Below are 26,521 nucleotides of genomic sequence, written 5' to 3' on the forward strand. Positions count from 1 at the left end.
CTCAAAAGGCTCAGTAAATATATTAAACAAAATTATAGAAAAAAACTTCCCTAACCTAAAGAAAGAGATGTCCATAAACATACAAGAAGAATACAGAACTCCAAATAGATTGGACCAGAAGAGAAATTCCTCCTGTCACATAACAGATAAAACACCAAATGCACAAAACAAAGAAAAAATATTAAAAGCAGTAAGGTAAAAAGGCAGACCTACAAGAATTACACCAGACTTCTCACCAGAGAATATGAAAGTCAGAAGATCCTGGGCAGATGTCATGCAGACCCTAAGAGAACACAAATGCCAGCCCAGGTTACTGTATCCTGCAAAACTCTCAATTAACATAGATGGAGAAACCAAGATATTCCATGACAAAACCAAATTTACACAATATCTTTCTACAAATCCAGCCCTACAAAGGATAATAGATGGAAATCTCCAACACAAGGAGAGAAACTACACCATAGAGAAAGTAAAAGTGTAATTTCCTTGCAATGGCACCAAAAGAGAGACAAACAAACATAATTCCACCTCAAACAATGAAAATAACGGGAAGCAACAATCACTATTCCTTAGTATCTCTCAACATCAATGAACTCAATTCCCAAATAAAAAGACATAGACTAACAGACTGTATATGTAAAAGAGGACCCAGCATTTTGCTACATGCAGGAAACACACCTCAGAGAAAAAGACAGACACTACCTCAGAGTAAATGGCTAGAAAACAACTTTCCAAGCAAATGGCCCGAAGAAACAAACTGGAGTTGCAATTCTAATATCAAATAAAATGGACTTTTAACCAAAAGTCATTAAAAAAGATAAGGAAGGACACTTCATATTCATCAAAGGAAAAATTAACCAAAATGAACTCTCAATCCTAAATATCTATGCTCTAAATACAAGGACACCTACATTCATAAAAGAAACCTTACTAAAGCTCAAAGCATACATTTACCTCACATGATAATAGTAGGAGATTTAAACACCCCACTCTCATCACTGGACAGATTATGGAAACAGAAATTAAACAGAGACCTAGAGAAGCTAGCAGAAGTTATGAACCAAATGGATTTAACAGATATTTATAGAACATTTCATCCTAAAACATACCTTCTTCTCAGCACCTCATGGAACATTCTTCAAAATTGACCATATAATTCGTCAGAAAACAGGCCTCAACAGATATAGGAAGATAGAAATAATCTCATGCATCCTATCAGATCATCACAGACTAGATTGGTCTTCAATAACAACAATAATGACAGAAATCCCACATATACATGGAAGTTGAACAATGTTCTATTCAAAGATAACTTGGTCAAAGAAGAAATAAAGAAAGAAATGAAAGACTTCTTAGAATTTAATGAAAAGGAAGATACAGCCTTCTCAAACATATGGGACACAATCAAAGCACTGCTAAGAGGAAAACACATAGCTCTGAGTGCGTGCATAAAGAAACAGGAGAGAGCATATATCAGCAGCTGGACAGCACCCTGAAAAGCTCTAGAACAGAAAGAAGCAAATACACACAAGAGGAATAGAAGGCAAGAAATAATGAAACCCGGGGCTGAAATCAACCAAGTAGGAACAAAAAGGACCATACAAAGAATCAAAACAAACAAACAAACCAAAAAAAAAAACAAAAAACCAGGAGCTGCTTCTTTGAGAAAATCAACAAGTTAGAAAAACCCTTAGCCAAACTAACTGGAGGTCACAGAGAGTGTGTCCAAATTAACAGAATCAGAAATGAAAATAGAGACATAACAACAGAATCTGAAGAAACTAAAAAAAAAAAAAAAAAAAAAAAAAAAAAAAAAACAAAAAAAAAACATCATATCCTACTACAAAAGCCTATATTCAACAAAACTGGAAAATCCGGAGGAAATAGACCATTTTTTTTTTATTAACTTGAGTATTTCTTATATACATTTCGAGTGTTATTCCCTTTCCCGGTTTCCGGGCAAACATCCCCCTCCCCCCTCCCCTTCCTTATGGGTGTTCCCCTCCCCACCCTCCCCCCATTGCCGCCCTCCCCCCCAACAGTCTAGTTCACTAGGGGTTCAGTCTTAGCAGGACCCAGGGCTTCCCCTTCCACTGGTGCTCTTACTAGGATATTCATTGCTACCTATGAGGTCAGAGTCCAGGGTCAGTCCATGGATAGTCTTTAGGTAGTGGCTTAGTCCCTGGAAGATCTGGATGCTTGGCATTGTTGTACATATGGGGTCTCGAGCCCCTTCAAGCTCTTCCAGTTCTTTCTCTGATTCCTTCAACGGGGGTCCTATTCTCAGTTCAGTGGTTTGCTGCTGGCACTCGCCTCTGTATTTGCTGTATTCTGGCTGTGTCGCTCAAGAGCGATCTACATCCGGCTCCTGTCGGTCTGCACTTCTTTGCTTCAACCATCTTGTCTAATTGGGTGGCTGTATATGTATGGGCCACATGTGGGGCAGGCTCTGAATGGGTGTTCCTTCAGTCTCTGTTTTAATCTTTGCCTCTCTATTCCCTGCCAAGGGTATTCTTGTTCCCCTTTTAAAGAAGGAGTGAAGCATTCACATTTTGATTATCCGTCTTGAGTTTCATTTGTTCTAGGCATCTAGGGTAATTCAAGCATTTGGGCTAATAGCCACTTATCAATGAGTGCATACCATGTATGTCTTTCTGTGATTGGGTTAGCTCACTCAGGATATTTTCCAGTTCCAACCATTTGCCTACGAATTTCATAAAGTCATTGTTTTTGATAGCTGAGTAATATTCCATTGTGTAGATGTACCACATTTTTCTGTATGCATTCCTCTGTTGAAGGGCATCTGGGTTCTTTCCAGCTTCTGGCTATTATAAATAAGGCTGCGATGAACATAGTGGAGCACCTGTCTTTTTTATATGTTGGGGCATCTTGTGAGTATATGCCCAAGAGAGTATAGCTGGATCCTCAGGAAGTTCAATGTGCACTTTTCTGAGGAACCTCCAGACTGATTTCCAGAATGGTTGTACCAGTCTGCAATCCCACCGACAATGGAGGAGTGTTCCTCTTTCTCCACATCCTCGCCAGCATTTGCTGTCACCTGAGTTTTTGATCTTAGCCATTCTCACTGGCGTGAGGTGAAATCTCAGGGTTGTTTTGATTTGCATTTCCCTTATGACTAAAGATGTTGAACATTTCTTTAGGTGTTTCTCAGCCATTCGGCATTCCTCAGCTGTGAATTGTTTGTTGAGCTCTGAACCCCATTTTTTAATAGGGTTATTTGTCTCTCTGCGGTCTGACTTCTTGAGTTCTTTGTATATTTTGGATATAAGGCCTCTATCTGTTGTAGGATTGGTAAAGATCTTTTCCCAATCTGTTGGTTGCCGTTTTGTCCTAACCACAGTGTCCTTTGCCTTACAGAAGCTTTGCAGTTTTATGAGATCCCATTTGTCGATTCTTGCTCTTAGAGCATACGCCATTGGTGTTTTGTTCAGGAAATTTTTTCCAGTTCCCATGTGTTCCAGATGCTTCCCTAGTTTTTCTTCTATTAGTTTGAGTGTGTCTGGTTTGATGTGGAGGTCCTTGATCCACTTGGACTTAAGCTTTGTACAGGGTGATAAGGATGGATCGATCTGCATTCTTCTACATGTTGACCTCCAGTTGAACCAGCACCATTTGCTGAAAATGCTATCTTTTTTCCATTGGACGGTTTTGGCTCCTTTGTCAAAAATCAAGTGCCCATAGGTGTGTGGGTTCATTTCTGGGTCTTCAATTCTATTCCATTGGTCTATCTGTCTGTCTCTGTACTAATACCATGCAGTTTTTATCACTATTGCTCTGTAATACTGCTTGAGTTCAGGGATAGTGATTCCCCCTGAAGTCCTCTTATTGTTGAGGATAGTTTTAGCTATCCTGGGTTTTTTGTTATTCCAGATGAATTTGCAAATTGTTCTGTCTAACTCTTTGAAGAATTTTATTGGTATTTTGATGGGGATTACATTGAATCTGTAGATCGCTTTTGGTAAAATGGCCATTTTTACTATATTAGTCCTGCCAATGCATGAGCATGGGAGATCTTTCCATCTTCTGAGGTCTTCTTCAATTTCTTTCTTCAGTTTCTTGAAGTCCTTATTGTACAAATCTTTTACTTGCTTGGTTAAAGTCACACCGAGTTACTTTATATTATTTGGGTCTATTATGAAGGGTGTCTTTCCCTAATTTCTTTCTCGGCTTGTTTCTCTTTTATGTAGAGGAAGGCTACTGATTTATTTGAGTTAATTTTATACCCAGCCACTTTGCTGAAGTTGTTTATCAGCTTTAGTAGTTCTCTGGTGGAACTTTTGGGATCACTTAAATATACTATCATGTCATCTGCAAATAGTGATATTTTGACTTCTTCTTTTCCGATCTGTATCCCCTTGACCTCCTTTTGTTGTCTGATTGCTCTGGCTAGAACTTCAAGAACTATATTGAATAAGTAGGGAGAGAGTGGGCAGCCTTGTCTAGTCCCTGATTTTAGTGGGATTGCTTCAAGTTTCTCTCCATTTAGTTTAATGTTAGCAACTGGTTTGCTGTATATGGCTTTTACTATGTTTAGGTATGGGCCTTGAATTCCTATTCTTTCCAGGACATTTATCATGAAGGGGTGTTGAATTTTGTCAAATGCTTTCTCAGCATCTAATGAAATGATCATGTGGTTCTGTTCTTTCAGTTTGTTTATATAATGGATCACGTTGAGGGTTTTCCGTATATTAAACCATCCCTGCATGCCTGGGATGAAGCCTACTTGATCATGGTGGATGATTGTTTTGATGTGCTCTTGGATACGATTTGCCAGAATTTTATTGAGTACTTTTGCGTCGATATTCATAAGGGAAATTGGTCTGAAGTTCTCTTTCTTTGTTGGGTCTTTGTGTGGTTTAGGTATAAGAGTAATTGTGGCTTCATAGAAGGAATTCGGTAGTGCTCCATCTGTTTCAATTTTGTGGAATAGTTTGGATAATATTGGTATGAGGTCTTCTATGAAGGTCTGATAGAATTCTGCACTAAACCTGTCTGGACCTGGGCTCTTTTTGGTTGGGAGACCTTTAATGACTGCTTCTATTTCCTTAGGAGTTATGGGGTTGTTTAACTGGTTTATCTGTTCCTGATTTAACTTCGGTACGTGCTATCTGTCTAGGAAATTGTCCATTTCCTGCAGATTTTCAAGTTTTGTTGAATATAGGCTTTTATAGTAAGATCTGATGATTTTTTGAATTTTCTCTGAATCTGTAGTTATGTCTCCCTTTTCATTTCTGATTTTGTTAATTTGGACACACTCTCTGTGTCCTCTCGTTAGTCTGGCTAAGGGTTTATCTATCTTGTTGATTTTCTCAAAGAACCAACTTTTGGTTCTGTTGATTCTTTCTATGGTCCTTTTTGTTTCTACTTTGTTTCTTTCTGCAGGCACTAAGCGCTATGAGTTTTCCTCTTAGCACAGCTTTCATTGTGTCCCATAAGTTTGGGTATGTTGTACCTTCATTTTCATTAAATTCTAAAAAGTCTTTAATTTCTTTCTTTATTTCTTCCTTGACCAGGTTATCCTTGAGTAGAGCATTGTTCAATTTCCACGTATATGTGGGCATTCTTCCCTTATTGTTATTGAAGACCAGTTTTAGGCCGTGGTGGTCTGATAGCACGCATGGGATTATTTCTATCTTTCTGTACCTGTTGACCTGCCAGTTTTTTGACCAATTATATGGTCAGTTTTGGAGAAAGTACCATGAGGAGCTGAGAAGAAGGTATATCCTTTTGCTTTAGGATAGAATGTTCTATAAATATCTGTTAAGTCCATTTGGCTCATGACTTCTCTTAGTCTGTCTACATCTCTGTTTAATTTCTGTTTCCCCGATCTGTCCCTTGATGAGAGTGGGGTGTTGAAATTTCCTACTATTATTGTGTGAGGTACAATGTGTGTTTTGAGCTTTAGTAAGGTTTCTTTTACGTATGTAGGTGCCCTTTTATTTGGGGCATAGGTATTTAGGATTGAGAGTTCATCTTGGTGGATTTTTCCTTTGATGAATATGAAGTATCCTTCCTTATCTTTTTTGATGAATTTTAGTTGAAAATTGATTTTATTAGGTATTAGAATGGCTACTCCAGCTTGCTTCTTCCGACCATTTGCTTGGAAAGTTGTTTTCCAGCCTTTCACTCTGAGGTAGTGTCTGTCTTTGTCTCTGATGTGTGTCCTGTAGGCAGCAGAATGCATGGTCCTCGTTGCATATCCAGTTTGTTAATCTATGTCTTTTTATTGGGGAGTTGAGGCCATTGATGTTGAGAGATATTAAGGAATAGTGATCATTGCTTCCTGTTATATTCATATTTGGATGTGAGGTTATGTTTGTGTGCTTTTCTTCTTTTTGTTTTGTTGCCAAGACTATTAGTTTCTTGCTTCTTCTAGGGTATAGCTTGCCTCCTTATGTTGGGCTTTAACATTTATTATCCTTTGTAGTGCTGGATTTGTAAAAAGATACTGTGTAAATTTGGTTTTGTTATGGAATATCTTGGTTTCTCCATCTATGTTAATTGAGAGTTTTGCAGGATACAGTAACCTGGGCTGGCATTTGTGTTCTCTTAGGGTCTGTATGACATCAGTCCAGGATCTTCTGGCCTTCATAGTTTCTGGAGAAAAGTCTGGTGTGATTCTGATAGGTCTGCCTTTATATGTTACCTGACCTTTTTCCCTTACTGCTTTTAATATTCTTTCTTTATTTTGTGCGTTTGGTGTTTTGACTATTATGTGACGGGAGGTGTTTCTTTTCTGGTCGAAACTATTTGGAGTTCTGTAGGCTTCTTGTATGCCTATGGGTATCTCTTTTTTTAGGTTAGGGAAGTTTTCTTCTATGATTTTGTTGAAGATATTTACTGGTCCTTTGAGCTGGGTGTCTTCACTCTCTTCTATACCTATTATCCTTAGGTTTGATCTTCTCATTGAGTCCTGGATTTCCTGTATGTTTTAGACCAGTAGCTTTTTCCTCTTTACATTATCTTTGACAGTTGAGTCAATGATTTCTATGGAATCTTCTGCTCCTGAGATTCTCTCTTCCATCTCTTGTATTCTGTTGGTGAAGTTCGTATCTACAGCTCCTTGTCTCTTCTTTTGGTTTTCTATATCCAGGGTTGTTTCCATGTGTTCTTTCTTGATTGCTTCTATTTCATTTTTAATTCCTTCAACTGTTTGATTGTGTTTTCCTGGAATTCTTTCAGGGATTTTTGTGACTCCTCTCTATGGGCTTCTACTTGTTTATTTATGATTTCCTGGAATTCGTTCAGCGATTTTTGCGATTCCTCTCTGTAGGCTTCTACTTGTTCTCTAAGGGAGTTCTTCACGTCTTTCTTGAAGTCCTCCAGCATCATGATCAAATATGATTTTGAAACTAGATCTTGCTTTTCTGGTGTGTTTGGATATTCCATGTTTGTTTTGATGGGAGAATTGGGCTCTGATGTTGCCATGTAGTCTTGGTTTCTGTTGCTTGGGTTCCTGCGCTTGCCTCTTGCCATCAGAGTATCTCTAGTGTTGCTTTGTTCTGCTATTTCTGACAGTGGCTATACTGTCCTATAAGCCTGTGTGTCAGGAGTGCTGTAGACCTGTTTTCCTGTTTTCTTTCAGCCTGTTATGAGGACAGAGTGTTCTGCTTTCGGACGTGTAGTTTTTCCTATCTACTGGTCTTCAGCTGTTCCTGTGGGCCTGTGTCTTGAGTTCACCAGGCAGGTCACTTGCAGTATAAAAGTTGGTCTTACCTGTGGTCCCAAGTCTCAAGTTTGCTCTCGGGGTGCTGCCCACGAGCTCTCTGCGGGGCAGCAACCAGGAAGATCTGCGCTGCCGTTTCCGGGAGCTTCAGTGCACCAGGGTTCCAGATGGCGTTTGGTGTTTTCCTCTGGAATCAGTAATGTGTGCAGCGTGCAGTCTCTTCTGGTTTCCCAGGCGTGTCTGCCTCTCTGAAGGTTTAGCTCTCCCTCCCACGGGATTTGGGTGCAGAGAACTGTTTATTGGGTCTGTTCCTTCAGGTTCCGGCGGCGTCTCAGGCGCAGGGGTCCTGCCGCTCCTGTGCCCTCCCCCATGGGAACCCAGAGGCCTTATATAGTTTCCTCTTGGGCCAGGGATGTGGGCAGGGGTGGTCAGTGTTGGTGATCTCTTCTGCTCTGCAGCCTCAGGAGTGCCCAGCTGACCAGGCGGTGAGGTCTCTCTCCCACGGGGTCTGGAAGCAGAGAGCTTCTGTGGGCTGGTATCCGCGGGTGTGGGACTCCTGGTAAACACAGGGAGTGCCGGGTCCTAGACGAATTCTGCCTCTGTGTGTCCCGAGTTCACCAGGCAGGTCACTTGCAGCAGAAATGTTGGTCTTACCTGTGGTCCCAAGGCTCAAGTTTGCTCTCGGGTTGCTGCCCATGAGCTCTCTGAGGCGGCTGCAACCAGGAAGATCGGACCATTTTCTAGAGAGATACCAGGTACCGAAGTTAAACCAGGAGCAAATAAACCTTTTAAACAACCCCATAACTCCAAAAGAAATAGAAGCAGTTATTAAAAATCTCCCAACCAAAAAGAGCCCAGGATCAGAAAGGTTTAGTGCATAATTCTATCAGACCTTCATAGAAGACCTCATACCAATACTATCCAAACCATTCCACAAAATTGAAACAGACCGAATACTACCGAATTCCTTCTATGAAGCCACAATTACTCTTATACCGAAATTACACAAAGATCCAACAAAGAAAAAGAACTTTAGACCAATTTCCCTTATGAATATTGACGCAAAAGTACTCAATAAAATTCTTGCAAACTGGATTCAAAAACACATCAAAATGATCATCCATCATGAGCAAGTAGGCTTCATCCCAGGGATGTAGGGATGGTTTAATATACAGAAATCCATCAGTGTAATCCACTATATAAACAAACTCAAAGATAAGAACCACATGATCATTTCATTAGATGCTGAGAAAGCATTTGACAAAATTCAACACCCCTTCATGATAAAAGTCTTGGAAAGAATAGGAATTCAAGGGGTTGGGAATTTAGCTCAGTGGTAGAGCGCTTGCCCAGCAAGCGCAAGACCCTGGGTTCGGTCCTCAGCTCCAGAAAAAAAAAAGAATAGGAATTCAAGGCCCATACCTAAACATAGTAAAAGCCATATACAGGAAACCAGTAGCTAACATCAAACTAAATGGAGAGAAACTTGAAGCAATCCCACTAAAATCAAGGACTAGGCAAGGCTGCCCACTCTCTCCCTATTTATTCAATATCGCACTTGAAGTCCTAGCCAGATCAATCAGACAATTAAAGGAGGTCAAAGGGATACAAATTGGAACTGATGAAATCTAAATATCCCTATTTGCAGATGATATGATAGTGTACTTAAGGGACCCTAAAAGATGAAAGAACCCAGATGCTCTTCAACAGAGGAATGGATTCAAAAAATATCATACATCTACACAATGGAGTACTACTCAGCTATCAAAAACAATGACTTCATGAAATTCATAGGGAAATAGAATGAACTAGAAAATATCATCCAGAGAACTACTTAACCCAATAAACAACTTTAGCAAAGTGTTGGGGTATAAAATTAACTCACACAAATCCATACAGTAGCCTTCCTCTACTCAAAGCATAAACAGACTGAGAAAGAATTAGGGAAATGACACTCTTCACAATAGTACCAAATAATATAGAATACCTTGGTGTGACTTTAACTAAGCAAGTGAAAGATCTTTATGACAAGAACTTCAGGTCTCTGAAGAAAGAAATTGAGGAAGATCTCAGAAGATGGAAAGATCTCCCCTGCACATGGATTGTCAGGATTAATATAGTAAGGAAGGCCTTTTTTGCCAAAAGCAATCTACAGATTCAATGTAATCCATCAAAATTATTACTCAATTCTTTATAGAGATAGAAAGAACTATTTGCAAATTCATTTGGAATAACAAAAAACCCAGGATAGCAAAAACTATACTCAACAATAAAAGGACTTCTGGGGAATCACCATCCCTGACTTCAAGCAGTATTACATATCAATAGTGATAAAAACTGTATTGTATTGATTCAGAGACGGGCAGATAGACCAGTGGAACAGAATTGAAGACACAAAAATGAACCTACACACCATGGTCACTTGACCTTTGACAAAGGAGCTAAAATCATCCAATTGAAGAAAGATAGCATTTTCAACAAATGGTGTTGGTTGAACTGGAGGTCAGCATGTAATAGAATGCAAATCAATCCATTCTTATCACCATGTATAGAGCTTAAGTTCAAGTGGATCAAGGACCTCCACATCAAACCAGATACACTCAAAGTAATAGAAGAAAAAGTGGGGAAGAGTCTCGAACACATGGGCACTGGGGAAAATTTCCTGAACAAAACACCAATGGCTTATGCTTTAAGATCAAGAATTGCCAAATGGGATCACGTAAAACTGCAAAGCTTCTGTAAGGCAAAAGACACTGTCATTAGGACATAACAGCAACTAACAGATTAGGAGAAGGTCTTTACCAATCCTACATCTGATAGAGGGCTAATATCCAAAATATACATAGAACTCAAGAAGTTAGACTCCAGAGAACCAAATAACCCTATTAAAATGAGGTGCTAAACAAAGCATTCTCAGCTGAGGATTGTCGAATGGCCAAAAAGCACCTAAAGAAATGTTCAACATCCTTAGTCATCAGGGAAATGCAAATCAAACAAGCCTGAGATTCCACCTCACACCAGGCAGAATGGCTAAGATCAAAAACTCAGGTGACAACAGATGCTGGCAAGGATGTGGAGAAAGAGGTACTCTCTTCCATTGTTGGTCTGATTGCAAACTGGTACAACCACTCTGGAAATCAGTCTGGAGGCTCCTCAGAAAATTGGACCTTCCACTACCTGAGGACCCAGCTATACCTCTTCTGGGAATATATCCAAAAGATGCTCCAACATCCAACAAAGATACATGTTCCACTATGTTCATAGCAGCCTTATTTATAATAGCCCGAAGCTGGAAAGAGCCCAGATGCCCTTCAAAAGAAGAATGGATTCAAAAAATGTGATACATCTACACAATGTAATACTACCCAGCCATGAAAAACAATGACTTCATGAAATTCGTAGGTAAATGGAATGAAATAGAAAATATCATCCTGAGTGAAATAACCCAATCATAGAAAAACACCTTTGGTTTTTACTCATTGATAAGTGGATATTAGCTCAAAAGCTTGAATTACCCAAGATGCAATCCACAGACCACAGGAAGCTCAAGAAGAAGGATGGCCAAAATATGGATGTTTCCACTCCTTCTTAAAAGGGTGAAAATATCATTAGGAGTGTATATGGAAGCAAAGTTTAGAACAGCAAGACAAGGATCGGCCATTCAGAGCCTGCCCCATGTGTGCCCCCCCCCACAGCCACCAAAACTAGATAAGATTGATGAAGCTAAAAAATACATGCTGAAAGGGACCAGATATAGATCTCTCCTGAGAGACACATCCAGGTCATGTCCAATACAGAGGTCAACCCTAGCAGCAAACCACTGAAGTGAAAACCAGACCCCCTTTGGGGGAATTAGAGGAAGGTTTGAAAGAGTTGACGGGGCTTGCAACCCCATAAGAACAACAATGCCAATCAACCAGAGCTTTCAGGGACTAAACCACTACCGAAAGACTATACAAGGACTGACCCAGGGCTCCGACTGCATATGTAGCAGAGAATAGCCTTGTTGGGGCACCAGTGGAAGGGGAAGCCCTTGGTCCTGCCAAAGTTGGACTCCCAGTGCTTGGGAATATGGGAGAGGGGGAGGGGATAGGGGCTTTGGGGCAGGAAAATAAGAAAGGGAATGACATTTGAAATGTAAGTAAAGAAATATATCTAATAAAAATAATGTCAATGAAAAATAATAAACATTTAGATTGCAAACAAGAAAAAATATACAGTCCCTTCAGTGAAAAAAAAAGCCTCATAGCATTATGCCATCATATGGATGGCCCAATACTAAGTTTAGCATTAGATTCCATTATGTGGATTTGGTCAAATGAAGCGTTTGTTAAATGTAAAAATTATGCATATAATTAATGCTCCTATATGTTAAGTAAATTGGACTAATTTGTTACTGCTATACTTGAACCAAGAGCTACCAAATTGGATGGCAGAACCACAAGATTATGTCTGTTTATATATATTTTAGTTAAACCAACTTTCATGGTAGCCTCTGTGGAGTGAAAGGTACTCAGAGTCATAAAATAAGAGGCATAAATGAGAAATTGTGCAATCAGTGTATAAAAATAATCAAATGTACCAAAATATATGATGGAACATGAAATTGTCTCTTTTGCTTATTACCTATCATCTTGTCTTATAAAAAATCTGTAGTTACCTGTTCTTGTGTGTTCATCTGGAAATATCTTTGAATATATGACTATACATGTATCTGTAATTTCAGTAGACACTAGCACATTATTCTCCAATGTAATTGCACTCATTTTTTTTTGGTTATTTTATTTATTTACTTTTCAAATGTTATCCCCCTTCCTGTTTTCCCCTCTGCATCCCCTCTATCCTTATCCCTCCCCCTGCTTCTAGGAGGGAGCCTCCCCCCAGTCCTGACTCATTGCTCTAGCATTCTCCTATGTTTGGGCATGGAGTCTCTACAGGACAAAGGGCCTCCCTTCCCACTGATGCCAGATAAGGCCATCCTCTGCTACATACACGACTGGAGTCATGGGTTCCTCCATGTGTACTTTTTGGTTGGTGGTTTAGTCCCTTGGAGCTCTGGTGGGATCTGGTTGGTTGATATTGTTGTTCTTCCTATGGGTTTGCAAACCCCATCAGGTACTTTAGTCCTCCTTAGTCCAATGGCATCCATATCTGTATTGGTCAGGCTCTGGCAGAGCTTCTCAGGGGACACCCATATCAGGCTCTTGTCAGCAAGCACTTCTTGGCATCAGCAATAATGTCTGAATTTGGTGTCTGCAGATGGGATGGATCATCAGGTGGAGCAGTCTCTGGATGGCCTTTCCTTCAGTCTCTGCTCCACTCTTTGTCCCTGCATTTCCTTTAGACAGGAACACTTATGTTTGAGGTGTATGGGTGGCTCCATTCTTCAACCAGGGGTCGTTCCTATCCACTGGATATGGTCTCTTCAGGTTCTCTCTCCCCTTAGTATTTTGGCTAATGTCATCCCTGTTGGGTCCTAGAAGCCTCTGGCATCTACCCCCACTTCCCAATCCCCTATTGCTACACTCCTCTGTTTATTTTCCTGACCCTTTGTACATCTCCCCCATTTCCTCCCACATCCGATCCTGTCCCCATATCCCCTCCTCCTCCATTCTTCCTCCCAGGTCTCTTCATCCCTCTACCTCCCTTTATTATTTTCCCCCTTCTGATGTGGTCTTCCTTCTTCAAGGATTTCATATGGTCTGTAGGTTTTGTTCTGTAAGTACACTCTTTCCTCTTCTTTCTTTCTTTCTTTCTTTCTTTCTTTCTTTCTTTCGTTCTTGGATATTTTTATTTACATTTCAAATGTTATCTCTTTTCTCGGTTTCCCATCCATAAACCAACCCTCTATCCCATCCCTCCTCCCCTTTCTTCTATGAGGGTGCTCCCCCACCCATCCACACACCCCTTCCCACCTCCCTGCCCTGACATTCCCCTACACTGGGGGATCCAGCCTTAGCAGGACCAAGGGTTTCTCTTCCCATTGGTGCCCAGCAAGGCCAGCCTCTGATAGAAGTACATTTCAACATTTTTTTAAAATGTAAGTTATACTTGTTCTTAATATTTTAAAGATGTTTGCCTCACTGGTAGCCAGCTTTTCTCCGTATCAAGTGAGTAACTGAGATTTGGAGAAGCCCGGAAGCTCCATGTGTTTTTTTAATTAGGAAGATTATGAACTTATCCTATTGAGACAGGGTATTGTTCTGTCAGTTTAGCAGTAAACAGTTGCACTGTATTCACCACGCCCATCCTCTCCCATTTTCTGGTCCCATATCTCTGACCCACTTGACATCACATAGTTTAACCATTAATGACTAGAAGGATTGGCCAAACAAGCAGCTACTTTTGTTGGGAATCAACAACCTGTTTCCCATTCAGAGAAAATCCACTGATCTGCCAGAGCTTAGACTCCCAATTGTGGAATGTCTTCTTAAAGTCTCTGGTAAAGGGTGGTTAAGTCTATATAAGACAGTAGACTTAGTCAGAATTAAGACATTTGTGAGATTTAAATATGAGATGCCCCCCCCATCAACAGAGAACGTACTAAAGAAATGGTAGTCATAAAAAAGAATACAGAAGGTATAAAGTATGATATACAAACAGCTACAAGTTATCCAAGTTGGGTTAAACTGGGTATAGAAAGTTGATGAGAAGTGGTTGCTTTTCTTTATTTCTAAAACAGAGCTTTACTATGTAAAGCAGGCTGACCCCGAACCCAAGCAATTCTACTGTCTTAGGCCCTCAAGTACTGGGATTGTAGGCATAGTGCCTACGAATGAGTTTCATTAGCCCTGCCTACTGGATTCTACTATAAGTGAAGGGTCTTGTGGCTTAGCCATATGTGCTTCCTCAGGACATCTCAGCTGATCATCCAGGACCCAGAGCCCAGGCACTAACACTATATGGAAGGTCACTATGTGTACATCTGACCTAACCAAGAGATAATAGTTCTGGAAATAGGGTGCCTCTACCATGGATCCCATCCTGTATGTAATGCTGATGGTCTGCCAGGTGGTTGGAACAAAGCCTCATGAATGCCAGTAATAATGATGTAGGCCCAGCAGCAGTTAGCTTGACATGATGATGAAGGTTGCTGCTGGGCAAGCATGTAGGAAACTTTTCAGGAGCACTGTAACAAAGGACAAAAGAGAAGCTGCTGGCCATCCCTGTCTAGGGAATTTGTTTTATGTGAAAACAATCATTAACAAGCAGGAATTATAGGGCATCCCCCCTGTTTCAAAAGCACCTCCTCCGGACAAGTACCAGGGAAGCCATCTTGGTACTGCCAATTGCTGCCTGCCCAGAAGGACTTTTCTTTTCCAGTGACTTCTCGAAATTTCCAAATTTAACCCCACTTGCAGAAGGAATATGCCACGAGGTGGGTTTTTGTGAGATATGGTAAGAAGAATGTTCCACACAGGGAAGAAAAGGAGTAGAAGTGGGTGGACTTGTTGAAAGAGGGAGAGTAACTTCAACCACATAAAAGCTTCTGCTGAGTGTACTCTGACAGCGGGTAAGGCAAAGAAAGCCAACTAGAAAGGCAGATCTGCGTTGCAGCAAAGGCACACCAAGCGCTTGCCCCCTCCTGGTCCTTGTTTCTGTCTCCCTCACTAACTGGCTTTCTGGGGCTAATGCAGAGCACTGGAACAGCCTCAGGAGAACAGCTGGAGAAAGTGCACAGAAAGATAAAATTAATAGGAGCTCAGTGTAGCAGCAAATTCCAGCGCACGGCGCTCAGCTGACCCGTTAAATGAGCAATCCTGTTAAGTACGTTAATCAGCACGGTATCGAGGGCCCATGGGAATGCTGCAGAAGATTCTTAGTGTAGAAACTGTGCACTCTGCACCGCTGCGGTCTGGATCCTGCAGGTTCTTCGGTAAATAGTCTCTCTGCTTTTCCCCTTAAGAGGGAGGTTTGGGGGCTGCCTGGCATGGGAGAGCAGGTGTTCAGGAACATGGCTGGTGAGCCCCAGGTTTAAGGAAGAGTCTCTGGGTCTAGCTATGAGACCATCCCAACTTCCCTTCCCGAAATGATACCTGCCTGCCCGAAGGCCAGGGGAGTGGAAAACCGAGAGTTCAGGATCTTTAACATAGAAAGGGTTGGAAAAGAGTTTTCTTGCGTTCTGGGAAGCTTAATTATAACTAAAATGAGATAACCTGGCAGCCTTCGTCTTTAAAAAACATTAAGTTCTGCCTTAAGCCTGCAGGGAACCAGACAGGTGCATAGCCGGATGGACTAGGTATCTTGTTCAGTGGCTGGAACTGGGGACCAGAAACGCTGAAAGAACTTTGCTTTCCTGACTTTCCAAACACCTGCACTGAGCTGAACGCTCTCCTCATCCCTTTATGGCATCCTAGTCTGGCAAGGACACTAGACGGCGCTGCAGCGACACGCTTCCCTTCTCGGGAGGCGGGGGGCGGGGGGGGGGTAAAAAAGCGCGTTTTTAAACAAGGGGATGGGGGACTTTGGGTTGGCAGCTTCTCCCCTCCACTCTCCTCAATCGGTCTCCACTCTTGGCGCTTTCAATCCAAAGGGGGTGTGAAAGAAGAGGAGGAGCAGAAGCGGCCCTTGGCTGTGACGCACCAGAGTGGTCCTTTTCTAATTCGCACCTCGCGGTTGCAGTCAGTCAGCCAGGAGGCACCAAACTGTTAGCAACGAAGCCCAGGCTCTGGGTGACTTCCACTACCCTCCCACTTCCCTACTCCAGGCATATTTCGGAGGCGCTCCAGCGACAGTGGCAGGATGTGAGAGGAGCGCAGCGCTTACTCCTCGCATTCCTCTCTTTGAGGGCTGGGGGGCCAGTGGCTTCTGCTCACCGGCTGGGGGGGGGGGGGGGCTCTGGGAAGCGCAGGAGACGCGCAGGACGGAGGCGGGCGAGCCAGGTTCATGCCAGGCTGCCTGCACCGCAGCCCGTCTGAGCCTGAGGCTCCGCTGTTTTCTCGTGTCCCGTGAGCGGAGGTAGCACCGCCGACTAGGGTGCCCCGCGTCCCGCGTCCCAGCTCCCAGCCTGGTGCGCACCGTTCGGCTTGAACCAGGTGCGGCTGGAAGGAGGCAGCACCAAAGCTAACTCGCTCCTAAGACTCTTGGAGGCGGGCACCTTCAAGAATCCAAGTCACTGACTGAGCTGAGAGGTGGTACCTGCGGCTCTAACTAAAGGGTCTAATGATTTAGAAACCTTCCAATAACCTGTCCCCTCTCCGGTTCATCCCGAAGTCCACGGAAGCGTCACAGAACTCCAAGAATTTCCTGAACTTCCCAGGTATCCTCCCTGGCTAAGGACTGGAAGTGGAGTGAACCTGGTGGGAGACTTTGCGTCCGGGGGCTTGGGAGACACCTTCCAAACGCCTCCTCCTCGAGCATCCCATTCATCTCTGGGCAGCTTTACTGGCCGCCCCAAAAGCCAAAGCCTGCGCTCTTCTGAACTCTGCTCTCATCTCTCCGTGGACATGGAACTACACGCCTGAAACCTGCTGGACCTTACTGGTTGTTTTGCAAGACTCAGGTAAGGCAAATTCGACTCTCCGGACAGAGAGTTGGCTTTAGGGTATAGGGGCTGTCAGGGTCATCTGGGAAGATAAGGCCATAGAAGCTCTAGTTGTCTTGCACTGTGGGGTTTCCCCACTTGGAAACTAGCCAGTTTCTTCTTTTCTCTTTCAGTCCTTATTGAAAGTTTAGGGCCAGGGGCTTCTTGCCTAAAGGAGCCTGCTTTGTGTGTCAGGTAGGGGCAAGCCTGGGCTTTGTATTTTTCCAGCAAGGTTTTCGTGGTCTGCCGGTGACTCGGTGACTCGCAGCTTTGCAGCCTGAAATGCAATTTCCCACTGGGTGCTTCGGACTTATTATTTTGCCTATGGCCAGGAGAGCAACCCAAAGAGGATGGGGTTCAGATGGTTGCCTAGTAGAGCAGCTGGAAATTCCTGTGGAACACCAGTACTGGAAAGAGGGCCGGTAACCCAGAGCCATTTCTGTCGTTCTGCCCTTACAACCCAAAGGGCTAGTCCTGCACACCACGGAGCAATCCCTCTTCATCGGGGAGGGGGGGGGCGGGGAAACCATCGCTGCCCCTTTGAGCAGGTGTTTTCCAGGTTACATGAACCTTTCCTCTCTGCTCCTTGGGGGTAAGGATAGCCCATTATCAAGTTGCCCTTCAGATTCCTTGTGAGGGGGTCTCAGAAAGGGAGTTTAGAAAGAGTAACCCTCAAGTGGTTCATCTTGATTTGAACATCTGAAGCAGAACAAACAGCTTGATGTTATCACCACATGTTTAAAGATGTTTAAAAAAGAGGAAGAAAAAGAAAAACTTTTGGCAGAAAGACGTGAAAAACTAAGTGCTACATTTTCCCCTTCCAAAGGTTTCTTTTTGCTCCCTGCAGCTACCCCATGCCCATTGTAAGGGACTTAGGAGTAGACATTAGTAGACAAGTATTTAAGACTCATCTCTCTCTGCAAAAGTTGCTATCCGTATAAAGTACATCTAGGCTGAAAAGTACCCAGGGAAAGCGATCTGTTTAAGGTTATTTTGATGGCGAATGGGAGGCAGCACCTGCCCATCACTGACATATTCAATCACAGATTGTGGAGAGTTTCAAGGAGTGATGTTGCTTCTTTTCTAATCAGGGAAAGCATGTGACCAAGATAGACCCAAAGAAGGGAGAGAGGGAGGACATGTTCTTGAATATTCGCAAGTTTCTTGAGCAGCGTACAGGTCAGGAAGAGTACCTCAGCTAAACATTAGTCCCTGGAAAAGAGGAAATTAAGTGTCCAGGACTTAATGGGGGATTGGGGACCAATTAAACCAGCGAAACTCCTATATTCCCACTCCACTGTGTGAGCATAGGTTGTCCCTGACAATTTTAGGGTTACAATAGTAAGGATGCTGTTTGCTAGCTGGCTCTGTATACAGGGCCATAGACCCTGCTTTCTTCTTTCCTTTTGTCATGTGGTTCCAAACAGAATACATCTCCCCCTCCCCCCAGTGGAAATCAGGCAATTAACCATGGAACTAGGGAGATGGAAATTCCCAGTTGTCTCAGACTCTAGGCTTCAGCCGGACTTGCCCACCACTAGCTTTTTCTGTTGCTTCCACCAACTCTGCTCTCTGGCTATATCGCTGTAACACAGCTCAGTGACTGGATCTGCAGCAGTGGCTACAGCTCTGAGCTGCTGGCTTATGGTAAAAACTTTGCAATCTGCGGGTGGCCCCGGGGTAAACAGCCCGAATTTATCAGACTGGAAGCAGATTTAAATCGAAAGCATTTAAATGCGGGTTAAAAGGCGGATGCATCAAAGGCTCACCCACTCTAGCCACTTGCCCTCCCTTTCTGCAGGCTCGGGCGACTAGAGTTGTCATTGAGATACCTAGCTGTGGCTGGCTATGCTTTTACCCCACTGACTGAGGCCAGGCAATAGAGCATTATGCTTGGAATTTAAATAACTTTATGAGATTGGATATTTTCAATTTCTGAGGGCTTTTACTGCTGTTGAGTACAGAAACTAAAACAATTCTGAGGGTGGGGTTCCGGGAAACCTGGGTATCTCGACAGTGGCCTTTGAAGGTGTCTTGGTTTACCAAATAGTGACCTGAGCCACAGCTACTCAAATGAATGCAAGGACCTGTTTGCCAACAACAGGATATGAAGCCTATACACAAATGCATTGTTTTCCAGTGTCAATTGATGCTCTGGATAGGTGAGAAACAGGCAGAGTTACTCACCTGAAATATGTACCCACAGGTGTAAAACCGAATGACGATTTATTTAGCTTTAAGAGGGCAGACTGTGATGGACCTGGCATTCTGAAAACAGCGAATCATAAAATGACAATTCCAGTCTTGTTTAAGGAAATAAATGTTATTTTATTTACAATGTTGGATTGCATTTAAGGGAAGTGGCTTGGTGCAAAAATTTACTATTTGGGAAAAAAATGGGTAAAACTGGAAAAAGAAAAGGAGTCAAAAGTGGTTGAAATGATCCCAAACACTTCAGTAAAAGGGAATTTTGAGCTCACATCTGTTCCTTAGCAGAAACGTGTGGTGATCTGAATAGATTCCATGACGTTGTAGCAGTGTGTGAGGACTCCTTAGGGGAAATGCATTCTGATTCTTATATCTGGGAACTTCTATAACTGTGGCAGTAAGTATCACATGAGGGTCAGTTAGAAGAAATGTACACACTGCCTTCATTTGATAAGTGCCATATGCTTCTTAGTGAAAAATCATTGTTATAAAATCGACATATTATTAAACACTCTACAGGTTGAGCTCTTCAGAAATAAAATGCAAAAGTAAGAAAAATCCAGACCCATACTTTAAGTGTGAGCTAACAGGATTTCTCCAGTCAAGTTTCTATCCAGCACTACTAAAACATACATTCTCTGTTCCAGTGAGGCTTTGGCCACCTTCTTAAGTCACATTTCCCCTTAAATCTCCTATCTTCACCTTACTATATCTTTACTTCTTGCATGATATACGTTGTTTTTTACTTGATTTGTTTTGTTATTTGAATATCCTATAAGCATATAAAATATTAAACCATATATATATATATATATATATATATATATCTCCAAAATCATGGGTATTCATGGTCCTTATATAAAATGGTGTAATACATTTGCCTATAACTTACATATATCATATATTCTTCCATATATTTTAAGTCATTCCCAGGTTGCTTATATCTAAGAGTGTCAGTGCTATATAGTTATTATACTAAATTGTTTTAAGGAATGATGGCAATAATAAAGTCTATACTTGTTCATTTATAATATATATATATGTGTGTGTGTGTGTGTGTGTGTGTGTGTGTGTGTGTGTGTGTTTTCTCTCCAGTAAACCTTTGTTTTGTCTGCTTCTATTAATGGTTCCACTATTTCTTATTCTCAGGCCATGTGATCTTATTTGTGAGTCTTACTGCGTGCTTCATACATTCTTGCTTCTGTACATATGTTTCTTAATTCAATACTTTGAGTTTTATCTCTGGAATACGTTCTCTACTATGCAGTATTACTGCTACCTCCCAGTTCTCCCAGACTCTTGATGTGGCCTATCATAAAATTTTTTGCTTGCTGTCTTTGACTTACTCTCCAGATTGCATTTTGACTAATCTTCCTGAGGCTCATTTGGCTCTTTCCTTTGCTGAATTTTATGATCATTAGAAAATTAAATCTAGTAAAACAGTTATAACAGTTTATATGTTCAGATTTTATATAGTTTTTATGTGAATGTTTTAATATAAAATCAGAATGAGGTTAGAAAATTGAGTTTTCTAAATTTTAGTAATTGCAAGATATTTTAACTGTAAAAATATTGAGTAAAATGAATTCTAAGAGGTACAGCCTGTTATTATGTCTGAATAATTTCTAACAATTCCAATTGGTAGGTACATAATATATTGCCTTTTAACCATAGAAAGTTATTTACTATTGTACCAATGTGCTAGTAGGACCAATCATTTAGTAGAGGCTCAGCCATCAGATTTGAGACATTGAACATTTATTACTAATTTTGAAAAACAAATTTTATTATCCTTTCCATATCTGATGACACATACCGTATAATGGGTTGCCTCTTTTCAATGTAAAGAAATTAATATTTTACATTTATTCTTAATGTTCCTTTGAGTTTTTTGTGAGTTTATCATATATGTGTGCTCACAACATGCATGCAGTGCTAGAGGAGGCCAGAAGAGGGTGTTTAATATTCTGAAACTGCAGCGATAGAATGAATGAGTTCTATCATGTGAGTTCTGGAAATTGAACAAGAGAACTCCACAAGAACTGTCAGTATTATTAACTACTGAGCCATCTCCCAGTTATATACCTTTTATAACCACTGTGACAGTAACATCATCTTCCTTTTATGCTAAGTATCATTCTTAATTTGTTTTCTTTCCTCTGCTTTACTTGGATGTGTGTCAACATAGGAAACATCTAGCCCATTATCCATTTTAATGAGTTTTTAACATGTGTGCTTGCTGTACTTAGTTTATGCTCTATTAATGACCTTCCTCTTTTCTGTACCTTGCTTAATGTTTAAATAAATTTGCAAAGTGGGTAATATTTATAAGTTGTAAAACTGTACATTATTGTTACCACATATATATGGTTGCTCTGGAATCATAAACTCAGATGACAGTGATCGGATAAAATGTTATTCTCTCTTTATTAGCTATGAAGCCAAGTGTGAATTGTTTGACCGATATCTAAGGCCTTTTGAATTCAGCCTCACCCTACTACAAAAGCCTCATTGCTGTTTTCTTGCTCTTATGGTGATCTAGAGCAGGCAATTACCATCTCATGTAACCTTTGTTATTCCCCCTTTGTGTTTCCGATGGCATTCTTTCATTCTTCTTCTTCCTTTCTGATCTATTCTTTTGCCTGTTGAACATTCTTGAGGCAGTTAAACTGTCACCTCTTTCACACAACCCTCTTTTTTTAATACCCCATAGCAAAAATAATTTCTCTGTGCTTGGAATCCCCTGGTGCTTTTGTTATGTTCTATTCTAAGGCATTGGTGTTGTTACAAACAACAGTTACTGTTATTTGTGTGTCATTTGTCTCCTCCAGTGAATTTTAAGCTTTGTTACATCTGTATTACCTGTTTTATTTGTACAATGCCAATCATACAGAGCATTTTTATTACATATTTATATAGTGGGGTTAACTTTAAGAGGACATAACTGGTTGGCTTTCGAATTTGACTGAAGGTCTGTATCTACACGATAGTTTCAAATTAAGTGGGAAATTGTCAAACCTATTTTCTGTCAATAGTTCTATAAAATGCGATGGTACCAATTTTTAAAAATCGCTATGCTCTAAATGGGTTCTATCCAATAAGCACGGGACTGTATAGTTTTAAGTTGACTGTATTTAAGTAAAGTATCTGCTATCAGTCCATTAACCCCAATCCAAGTGTTCAGTTTTCATATATAACTAGTGTTTACTTTATTGGAATTTGGAGATGTAGCACAGTGAAGAAACCATAAAGAGTTACTTTGGGTTTCTCTCTGCCAGAACATGTATGCAATGATGTATACTTTCCCACATGCAGCTGTTCAAAGTTCAGTGTCCTTCTCAAAGGACAATTGAGTTAGTAATATTGTAGGAATCATTTTGATTCTTTGGCAGAAAATTGGATATGTATGTCACTTCAAGCACTATAAATTCCAGATAAAGATGTGACAAAAATTATAAGGAACCCATGCTAGTACATATAAATTATACCGGAAACCTGATTTTTTTTAAAAAAAGGCAGTGGTATTTATGTAGAAATGAGCAAATAAATGTAATATCACAGTATCTAAGGAATAACTCAGATATACTCTGAATTTTAAGAAATAGTAAATGAGACATTTCTAATTCATACAGAAGGAAAATACAGATTTTTCAATAAGTGTCTGGTGCGACAAGGTTAGAAATAGAGAAGTTTACTAAAACCACACTCAGGTTCACTGTTTAAAACGAATTTATTTACCACAAAACCAAAGATCTAAATGTGAAAAAAATAGAAAAATGAAATAAACACTAAAATATTTTATATTTTAAAACATTTTATTGCTTAGTGTTTTATAACCTAAAAATAAAGAAGGGGTTTCCGAATTATTTCATGAGAACCAAAGACTCAATGGGGAATATTAACACTCTGAACCTTCAGAAATGCCAAAATCTGTTGCATAGATTAGATCGAATATAAAAAATAAATTTGCACATAAATAAAAGCAATCTTATAGCAAAATTGGGAAAATTGTGAGCAAAATATTCACAAAAGAGAAGATATCTAATACCATCTGGAAACACATGATTTTCACATATCAGATTAAGAAACTTTGAAGGATTAACAAAGTCACAGTAATGGAGAGGCTGAGAGGATGGCTGATTGAATGCCCCACTTAAGTTGGTCCATGTCTAGAGGTTGAGCTGATGTTCATACAGAAATATGAAACAACTTCTTTGATCTCACAGATTCACTAAGAATTTATTCTAAGACAATAAATGGAAATTCTTAAAATATGTGAAGACCAAGTTCTGTTTCTAGCAGCAATTGCTTACTGCTACTCAGTATTGCTATTCTCAGTATGAAATCCTCAGACGTCCAATCTGTTGTGGCAGTGAATATTATGCTTAAATAAGTTGCAAGATAAGCTGGTCAAAATTAGATGGTAACTTGAAAAGAAACGGGTTGAATGAAAAATAAAAGGAGAAAAATATAAATTACTAAAAATAAAAGTAACATTTTTATAATCATAGAAATAAAGATAAAAATGAAAATCTCAATGGTCAATTTTTACATAAATACTGAAAAAGAATATCTGTAAAATATAAAAGAAATAAAGATAACCTGAAACAAATAATTAGAACATGGCAGCTGTAAGTCTATATTTATTCTCGAGTGCACCCATGTTGTAAACACACTTTACATATTTTATGGAGTGTTCACATGCTTGTGTAGCATGATAGATGTTTACATTTTTTGAAAATGGAATATTCTATTTAGCATCACTTCCCAGTTCTTTTAACATATCATTTGATAGATGGTTTTGATACCAAGTTCTGAGTACTGTTATCATTGGTTTGTATGTATTAATTAATTTCATTCTCATATTTTATTGTATTGAAAGAGAAGTGAATAGTACAATTTCTTGAGGTACAAGGGTCTAACCCCAGGGCCTTGAGCATGGTGAAAAAACCTTTATTACCATTACTGAGCCATATGCCCAGTATGGTAGTAGTTTCAGTATTATTTTTCAGACGGGGAAATTCAAACACAAAATTTGGACATTTCCTGAAACCTTACACATATATGTGCACAAAAGCAACTGTTTTTTTTAAAGGAGGCCATAGCCTCACACCTCTCTTGGGTCACACAATAGAACTGGCCTCCTTGGCATGGACACGGGTGAGCCCACCTGGAGAGCATGAAAGCAAGAGAGCTGTCCCTGCCCCTTGCCAGCTGAGGTTTTAGGTGTTCCTGCCAGGGCAATGCTGACAAGCTCCACATGGTAGGTGGGCTTAGAAGAGCGGGCAGGCTGAAACAGCTCAGCTACCACCCAGGCCCAGATCTGGGGCTCTGAGTTGGCCCACTTCAACATGTACTCAATTTTTGAAGTACTAGTCCATGTGAAAGGGCCAGTCTTGCAGATCCAAAATGGCAGGACCTCCATGACCACAGGACAACAACAAGATTCTAAAAGGAGTCTGAGGGAGGATCCAGTATTGATAGTGTAGCAGAAGCCAGAGGCCTTGAACCAAACCAATGACTCATTGCAATGAACATTTGCAAGTAAAGATGTACGGACAGAGGAGTATATCGTGGGGTACACTGTGACATACTACAGCTCCCACAACAAGATTTTGTTTTTATTTTTATTTATTTTATTTTTATGTTTTAAATTTTCTTTTCTGGGAATTGGAAGGGCACAGGGGGATGCGAAGGGATGCGGAGATGAGTGGGATTGGGGTGCATGATGTCAAGTTCACAATCAATAAAGAGTTTTAAAAAGAGGGTTTGGAGGGAGGGAAGGGAAGGTATAATGTATAATATAATTCCATTATATTATAATCTCTAAAGGAAAAGAATTCCTAAAGACAAAGAACTGTTGAAATTGGTGCCTGAGGTAAAACTAAGCCAAAGTAGTTTTAAAAATGATACATTTAAATGTGATACATAACTATATATACATATGTATGTAAAGAATGTTAACAGATTTTCAAATTTTATGTAATTGGGAAATGTGACTTCTTTATCGCAGCATACATGCTATCAAAATTCAATTAACGGCTTAAATTAAGTCAGACATTTTGATTTTATTTTTTCTTTCTTAAAAAAGTGTTTTAAAATATTAGTACCATGGCACATGTTAATAAAAATCACCAGTTATTTGCAGGTGGTAATTGAATTCTGTTCCCATAAAGGTAACGCATTTTATAAATAATGGGGTAATAACATAATACACTTGAAAGTTGTACTTAGAAAGGTAAAATGTCCAATAATTTCAAATCTGAGGATTATTACTTCTTTAATATTGCTTCCTTTTTTTATCTAGCTACTCTTGCTGATATGTTCTGGATTCATTAACTAGTCAGTAAACCTACAGAAAATGTCCCACTCTTGAATCAAGCTGATGACCATTTTTTCTACTCCCATGTATGTATGGCTAAACCCGTCTAGTGAAGATATCTATGCCAGAACTTACCTGTCCTTAAATGAGTGCTTGGCTTATGACTCCATCTGCAGCCCACCATGCTGCTAAGCGGATTTTTACAAGAACCCAGTCATTCCTCTGTACCATCTGTTTCGCATGGTAGTTATTCCAAACATTGGGCACACATTTCTATTCAAGAGTATACTTTGGCATTCTACTTCGTGGACATACTTAAGTTTCTGACTGTATTCATTGTCTCCTTATTTCCTCTCCCCTGCTTCTACATGCTCTTTCCCTCATATCACCTAATTCCCTAGTGTTTTGTTCAAGGTGAATAATTTTACAGGATCTTATTTTTAGGAATTCCATATCCTTGATTTTCTTCACAGATAGGTTAACTTTACACAGTAAAAAGGCTTTCCCTCCAATTTAATCAAAGAAAATATGCAAACACGTACACACACACACACACACACACACACACACACACACACATGGAGAGAGAGAGAGAGAGACAGAGAGAGACACAGAGAGAGAGACAGAGAGAGAGACAGAGAGAGAGACAGAGAGACAGAGACAGAGAGAGAGACAGAGAGACAGAGAGAGACAGAGAGACAGAGAGAGACAGAGAGAGACAGAGAGAGACAGAGAGAGACAGAGAGAGAGACAGAGAGAGACAGAGAGCACACTTCTCACG

General features: G+C 40.5%; 1 protein-coding gene across 1 annotated transcript in view; it reads left to right on the forward strand.

Annotated features, from left to right (window-relative positions):
• The first annotated feature begins 16,282 nt into the window (after positions 1-16,282).
• Positions 16,283-26,521, forward strand: part of Il1rapl2 (interleukin 1 receptor accessory protein-like 2) — a 1,310,993-nt gene continuing 1,300,754 nt past the window's right edge. Inside the window, 1 exon segment of the mRNA NM_001166342.3 lies at positions 16,283-17,189. The gene's annotated coding sequence lies outside the window, so the exon portion shown is untranslated.

The sequence above is a fragment of the Rattus norvegicus genome, chromosome X (genome assembly GCF_021556685.1).
Source record: "Rattus norvegicus strain SHRSP/BbbUtx chromosome X, alternate assembly SHRSP_T2T, whole genome shotgun sequence".
NCBI lineage: Eukaryota > Metazoa > Chordata > Mammalia > Rodentia > Muridae > Rattus > Rattus norvegicus.